This window comes from Poecilia latipinna, unplaced genomic scaffold (assembly GCF_001443285.1).
Source record: "Poecilia latipinna isolate Pla-1442-1.1 unplaced genomic scaffold, P_latipinna-1.0 Scaffold336, whole genome shotgun sequence".
Lineage (NCBI taxonomy): Eukaryota > Metazoa > Chordata > Actinopteri > Cyprinodontiformes > Poeciliidae > Poecilia > Poecilia latipinna.
In genome coordinates, this window is record NW_015112952.1 from 125,826 (window position 1) to 132,636 (window position 6,811).

At 44.1% G+C, this 6,811-nt stretch overlaps 2 long non-coding RNA genes across 2 annotated transcripts; both read right to left on the reverse strand.

Moving 5' to 3' along the window:
- Window positions 1-734: 734 nt before the first annotated feature.
- Window positions 735-1,962, reverse strand: LOC106949322 (uncharacterized). Its single transcript, XR_001425349.1, has 2 exons — window positions 1,456-1,962; window positions 735-1,136 (listed from the first exon to the last, which is right to left on the reverse strand). It is a non-coding gene; the product is annotated as an uncharacterized LOC106949322 (long non-coding RNA).
- Window positions 1,963-3,112: 1,150 nt separating this feature from the next.
- Window positions 3,113-4,485, reverse strand: LOC106949321 (uncharacterized). The gene is made up of 2 exons (XR_001425348.1): window positions 4,163-4,485; window positions 3,113-4,022 (listed from the first exon to the last, which is right to left on the reverse strand). It is a non-coding gene; the product is annotated as an uncharacterized LOC106949321 (long non-coding RNA).
- Window positions 4,486-6,811: the final 2,326 nt, after the last annotated feature.

The window sequence follows — 6,811 nt, forward strand, 5'->3', positions numbered from 1 at the left end:
TGGAGTAAAAGTAGAAAGTATCCATTATTAAATCTACTTAAGTAAAGTACAGATACACAAAAATTGTACTTAAGTACATTAAGTACTTAATGTACCATTGACTTTGAGAAATAAAAGCATAATTGAGGTTTCTCTCTGTGAAAACACTTCTGCAGGGTTTCCCCCAGAAAACTTGCTAAGCCCGGTGGTCGGGGTGCCGAGGCAGTCCACCGGCGGTCCGCCGTGTTTTTGTGTTAAAAAATGTTAAGTAGACAATAAAAGTAAAAATATTACTGGGTGATTATATGTTATGGGAAAACATCGCCAGTGAAACACTACTTAAACCCACAACTAGTCTTAAAAACAACTAATCAAAAAATACAATTAAAATGAATATCAATTATTTCCACTTCAGTTAAATCCAAATTAAGTCAGCAGCTCCATTGGGCCCCCAGGGCTTCAGGGGCCCCATAGATGCTAATATTTTAACACAGACCACAGATGTATAAATGTAACATGTGTTTATTAAAATTATCATTGCTGCTAAATTTGACATAATGGTTTCAGCATATATAAATTAAAAGGCTTTAAATTATTTGACATATGTAAGCTGGCAAGATTACTTTGTAGAAGTTCAAAGAAAAATATTCATAGTAAGATTGGTTTGTTACCACAGCTACAATCTGATGCTGTTAGTTTAATCTTTGAGTTTCAGCTCCGTTTGTTCACAAATACAAATTAGTAAACCATAGTTATAATTTATTGCTTTTTAGGTTTGCCAGTTAAACTACTCCCCCTGTCCTAGATTTCACTAAATCTAATACAGAAGCTGTTAGAGGTGCTGATGTTTTTAGCAACAAAAGGGGCCCCCCAAGTCATATTCTGCTCCAGGCCTCATACACCCTTGGACCGACCCTGCATGATAAGTTAAACCCGCTGCACTGCGCAGAAATGAGCAACAAACGGGAGATTTAATTCAATGCTGCTAATGTGGCTTTAGTGACTCTTTCATTTCGTGTCTGTTGAGTTTTAATAAGAGTCACAGAAACTATTTTGGTTGGTCGAGTTTCTGGATGAGCTGCGCGCATTAACTCTGTCTGACTAAGTGGGCAAAACATTTGATACGGTTTGGTGCTTAGTGTAACCGGAAAATAATACTAACCTTTCCTGATGAACCTCCAAACTTCGTGGGGGAAACACAGGGGAGCTCCTTCTCGCTCCAAGGCTGAAGAGGTTGGGGACTTCAGGGTTAACTCCCTTGAGGTTCACAGCGGTGTGGTGCGGCAAGCAAGAGACAGTCCAAACGGTTCCTTCGGGAACTGAACGTTTATTTTAAGTGCGGTCACAAAACATACGACCAGGAACTGTTATGATCGCGCTCCAACATACACCCAACTCTACTTACTCTACTAAAGCTCTCTTATCTCAAACATGTGTGTCCTCCCCCCCCTGTTGGTGTGGCGGTGCTAGTGCAACAACTAGTAATAATAATAAAATAATATCAAATCAGCGTGATGCGTGACTGCGAGGACAGCGCGAAGCTCCTCACCGGGTTAAACCTGCACGATGAGTGATTAGCGCTGGGTCGTTAACCGCTAACTACCGGCCAACCGGGAACACAGACCTAAACTTTACAGGGAAGGCAGGGCCAAACGCTGGGCAGCGTGTTGAGATGTAAACACCGCATAATGTTTTGTTCACAAATATACATCATTCTCACCGCTCCTCAAAGCTCCTCTGAAAGCGCGACTTCAAGTTATTCCTGCGGTTCACGTAGAGCTGCGCAACCAGAGCTAACGCGGCGGGTTTTAAACTCTTACCTTAATCAATAACTCCTCATAACTAATCATAATTCCTCACAGGGGGTTGATGTAAATATGCATGGCGGTCAGCCTGTGTCCAGTTCGAGTGAAAGGAGGAGCGCTGAGGTTAACAGGCCAGCGGTGTGATTGGTCCGGCTTTAAATGCATAAACTATAAACACATCTTCTATAAACATATATTTTAGGAATAAATCTGCTCTGATAGTGAAACGCTCGGAGCAACAGAAACATTTGCAATCCGGCTTTAAAAAGGCTAATTTTTTTTCCTTATTTTATTTAACTTAAAAAAGAAAGGCTTAGCCTGGCGGTGGCGCTAGTAAAGCATGGCGGCCGCCAGACCTATAATACACTGGGGGATACCCTGCTTCCGGTTTTTGTACAAGTTTAATGAATTAAAGTGAAAAATAAAAAAATAAAAAGTTTCACAAATGAATGAAAGCAGATTTGTTTGCAGCAATTTGTGCATTTTAAGTCATAAGTTAGATGTGAACCTGGCAGGAGAAAGTGACGGATACGTCTGCAGCAGGAAATAGTTTCTGTTAGTAACATTTTAATTTGGGACAATTTTGCCAAAATTAAAATTAAAAAGTCTTAATTTAAATCAACTTCCTGTGCTGGACGCCAAGTTGCTATCCTTCTTGACTTTCAGCCCAGGGGCCACCAAACGTCAGTCCAGGGGCCCCACAGGGCTCTGGAGCCGTGATGGTGCATTTACAGAGCAGGAAAAGTGGGACTTTCCAGGTTTAAAGCATTTTTAAGTGTTTTCAGTTTAGATCGCAGGTCAGAACCAGTTGGTCCGGTCCGACCCAAACGATTTAAACATGACGGAGAATTCATCATCTCAAGATCTGGTTCTGCTGTAATCTGATTACTGTAGCAGAGAACATTCTGTACCTGAATCAGAACAGAACAGGTTCTGTGTGCTGTCGGTCGGTTCTGAATAAATCAGATCCGGTTTCTATGCTCTAACCTGAAGAGGTCAAAGGTCACCAGTGTTCCTGGAGGTGCCCACTCACCCCCGCCTCACACCATCTGCTGTGTAACTGAGTTAGAGTAACTGTAATCAGGTTAGAACCAAAGGGAGCCCTCTGCGGGTCGGAGGATCCGGGTCATGTTCATTTAATCAGCAGATAACGACATAGCCCCGCCTCCTCCTCTTCTTCCTCTTCCTCCTGTCAGCTGTTCTCATCACTTCACTCGCTTTATTTATAATCAATAATTTGTCTGTATCTCTGGGTTTCTGCTGTCTGGTTCTGGATCCTCTTATTTGGGCCGAATTGGTTCCATTTAAAGGAGAGGTTAGAATTTTTAAACTGGGTTTTTGTTGAACCAGAGGCCAGCAGGTGAGGATTTTATTTTCTACCAAGGTAAAAAACACATCAGAGCTGAAAAATGTCCTTCAGTAAAACATGAAGCCTAACTCCTTTCTCCTGGACGCCCAAGTCTTCAGTGGGGGTCTGGGCGCCCCCTGGTGGTCTGGAGGACTTCCTCTGTTTCTGGATCCAGTTGCAGCGTTTTAAACTTCCGGTTTTTGCAACATTTCATCTTATGGTGATGGCAACGCTTTTGTTTGCTCTTTGCTTTTGTTTGCTTTTGTCTTTGGTGAGTTGGAGTTTGCATCAGTCATGCGTTTGCAGCTTTCTGTGTGTTTTATATGGAGAGCCATGAGGGCCAAACATTTACCACCTGGCTAAAAAGTTATGCCAAAATAATGGATGTAAGATATGACAAAAATCTACTCAAAACAACTGCAAAAATTACAACGTTTATTTTGGTCACTCAACGCTGTTTTGAACGTCGACACTCGTAGAAATTATTTTTTGCTGTTCTAAGCCATAAACCAGCATTTCTTGCAGGAATTTTTAGCCATATGCGCGGTAAAAGAGCTGATATATGTCCCACGTGAATTTCCATAATTTTAACTGCTTGCAGCATATTTTGTGTTTACAGCACGATTCACCATTTGCAGTTTATTGTTCCGTAGTTTGCGACATAAATCCTCTGGTCAGCTTCCGTAGTTCAGTAGTTTTACGATCCGCTCTGCTTTGTAAATATTTTACTTCCTCTGCTTGTTGCTCCGTGTTGCTGCGTGGTTCTGACTCAGCCGGGTTCCTGACCCGTCGGCGCTGTGCGGTTTGTGAAGCGGGTCGGAACCGGAGGTTCTGCAGCTCCTCGCTGTCATCATGTGAGTCACGCTTCGCTCCTTCTGCTTTCTCCGCTTCTTCAGACAAACGATCAGAAAACAAGAGCGCCGTGAGTCACACAGTGAGTCAGCCTTTCCCACGGCCGAGCGTCCTGCTGCAGCATCCTAGCCGTTGCCATGGAAACGCCCACTCTTTGAAGCTCCGTGTTTCGACTCACCTCTGCTTTGCCCACAAAGAGACTGAAAAGTTTTCAGTTGGAGAGAAGAGCTGCAGCTCCAGATGTTCCCTAAGTGCAGCCGGACTCCTGTACCGGTCCAGAGTTCTGGTTCTGCTCAGCTCGGCCCGCAGGTTCTCCACTGATTTCAGGTCTGACGTTGTTTACATTCCCACCAGCCCAGTTCGGTCCGGTTCAACCCGACTCCGGTCTGTTTGCTATAAAGTTTGGCCCGGTTGGTGTGAATGCTAGTTGACCTCTGACCTCTGGTCCTCCAAACCTCGGTCTGGGTCCGTTTGAAGTGAAATCTGGTTCGGTTTGAATGTGAACGCCAAGCCGACCGGAGACCGCTCCAGAAGGACTACAGCGCAGGGCATTCTGGGTAAATACAACCAAAGCTAACGTGTTAGCCTAGCGCTAGCAGCAGAAATGGCTCCTGGTCTTTAGCCTAAAGAGAAATCCTCCAACACTAAAATCTGACGCCTCCATCTTGTTTCCATCTGGTGAAGAAGGAAGTTGCTCTCAGAGTCTTCAGAGGTTTTTGTGTCGTTTCCTTTAGTGGTTCTTGGTTCAAGTTTCTGTTTGTGATGGTTGGAGAGAAAGGAAAGGACTCGACCTGACGCTTCGCTCTCTCTCTCCTCTCAGCAGCTCATGTGAAGCCGGTTGGATTCGTCTCATCATCAGGAAGTTCAACAGGTACTTCCTGTTTTAGTACCTGTTGAAGTGTCACCATGACTCCGCCCCTGAAGCCTCTAAAAACGAAGTTTTGGGTCGGAAATCTGCAGAATTCACAACCCAGGACATTCTGACTGCCAGAGAACCGAGTATGAGCTGAAGCTGTGATTTTATTTAATTTTTCTTTTCTTGATTTCTTTTTTTATTTTATTTTATTTTTTGTCTAGGTTTGAATTTTTAGTAGATTTTTAAAATCTTTATTCATATTAATTTATTTAGCCTTTTTTTATATCTTGTTTCAACAGCAAACATTTTGCTGATTAAATGACCTTTTATGTGTTTTAAATAATAATTAATATTTTTTACTTGCAGTCGGTTCACTCTGACCTGATTTGGTTCTGATTTGAGCCGATGATCTGTTGGGTCCCCGCTGACCTCTGACCCCTGCTGACCCTGAATCAGCCTCTGGTCTTTCAGGAAGACGATTGGTTCTGTTCTGGCGTTTGGATGTTTAGATGTCTGGCATTGCTGTGATGATGTCAGCGATGATGTCAGTGCCTGATAAGCAGCAGCACTCTGCGGGCGGCTGCAGTCCGGTAAACACCAGCTGGTCCCTTCACACCAACACGTCCAGCAGGGACAGTCTGTCCCCATCTCGTCCTTCAGCGCCGAGCCTCAGCAGAACTTCACAGCTTCAGGTCCAGAACCAGCCTAGGTTCTGGATCTGGTCCGGTTGGACTTTACTCGAAGATAAAAATGGAAAATGATTCTACATGTCATTCTGTTCCTCAGTGGAGAAAATAGTTTTCCCAGATAAAATCTGAACAGCGCGGCAGGCCTGTATCATCCTGTCTGGTTCAGTTAAATCCACACAACAAAACGACCCGGTTCTGATATTTTAACCCAAAACATCCGACCTGTTCCTGTTCCACATGTTGAACTAAACCTGATGGTTTTCAGAGCGTTTTCTGAACATCGCATTTTTTTGACTTTTACTTTATCAACGTGAGAATTCAGCAGAAGAAGAATCTGACGTAAACAACGTCTGGAGATGAAAGAGTCAGTGAACGCATCACGTCCCAGCACCAAACAGAACCGAGACAGAACTGTTCCGGTCCTGGTTCTTTCTCTGGTTCAGTTCCCAATCCTGATCCTGGTTCCGGTTCTTGTTCTGGTCCAAGTTCTTGTTCTTGTAATGCTTCTGGTTCTGGTTTTGGTTCCAGTCTGACTGTGGTTCTGTTGGGTCCAAACAGCAAGAGCTTGCGGCCATGGAGGGCGACTGCCTGAGCTGCATCAAATATCTCATGTTCGTCTTCAACTTCTTCATCTTCGTGAGTTCAGATTTTATTTCTCTCCATTCAAAGGTTTAGCCCCGCCCCTAACCTAGCCCCGCCCCTCATTTCAAAAGAAAAGGAAATAAATCCAGATTTGAATAATAAAAGTCCATTAAATATTATGAATATTATGAAATTCATTAATGAATAACTAAATAAGCTGCCTATTAAAAATCTTTTTTAAATATTTATTTAAATTTTGTGACTTGGAGTGTTTATTTTCTATTAATATATTTATGACTGAAGTAGTTCCGACCTGTCCCCTCCACCGCCTGTTGCTGCAGCTGGGCGGCTCCGTCCTGCTGGCCGTGGGCGTCTGGGTGTCGGCCGACCCGCTGGGCTTCAGGGAGGCGGTGGCGGTGAGCCCCCTGCTGGTCACCGGCGTCTCCGTGGTTCTGGTTCTGGGCGGGCTGCTGTTCCTGCTGGGCTTCCTGGGCTGCTGCGGCGCCGTCCGGGAGAACCGCTGTCTGCTGCTGCTGGTGAGACAGGAAGTCCTATTGGACCGGTTCTACTGGTTTTACTGGGCCATTGTTCTGTTTATCTGTGCTACCCATAAATCCATCCTACCTTGAGATGATGCCACATTGACGCTACGTCACATTCTGCTGACTGAAGCTGTAATATTATTGTATATGAATCATAT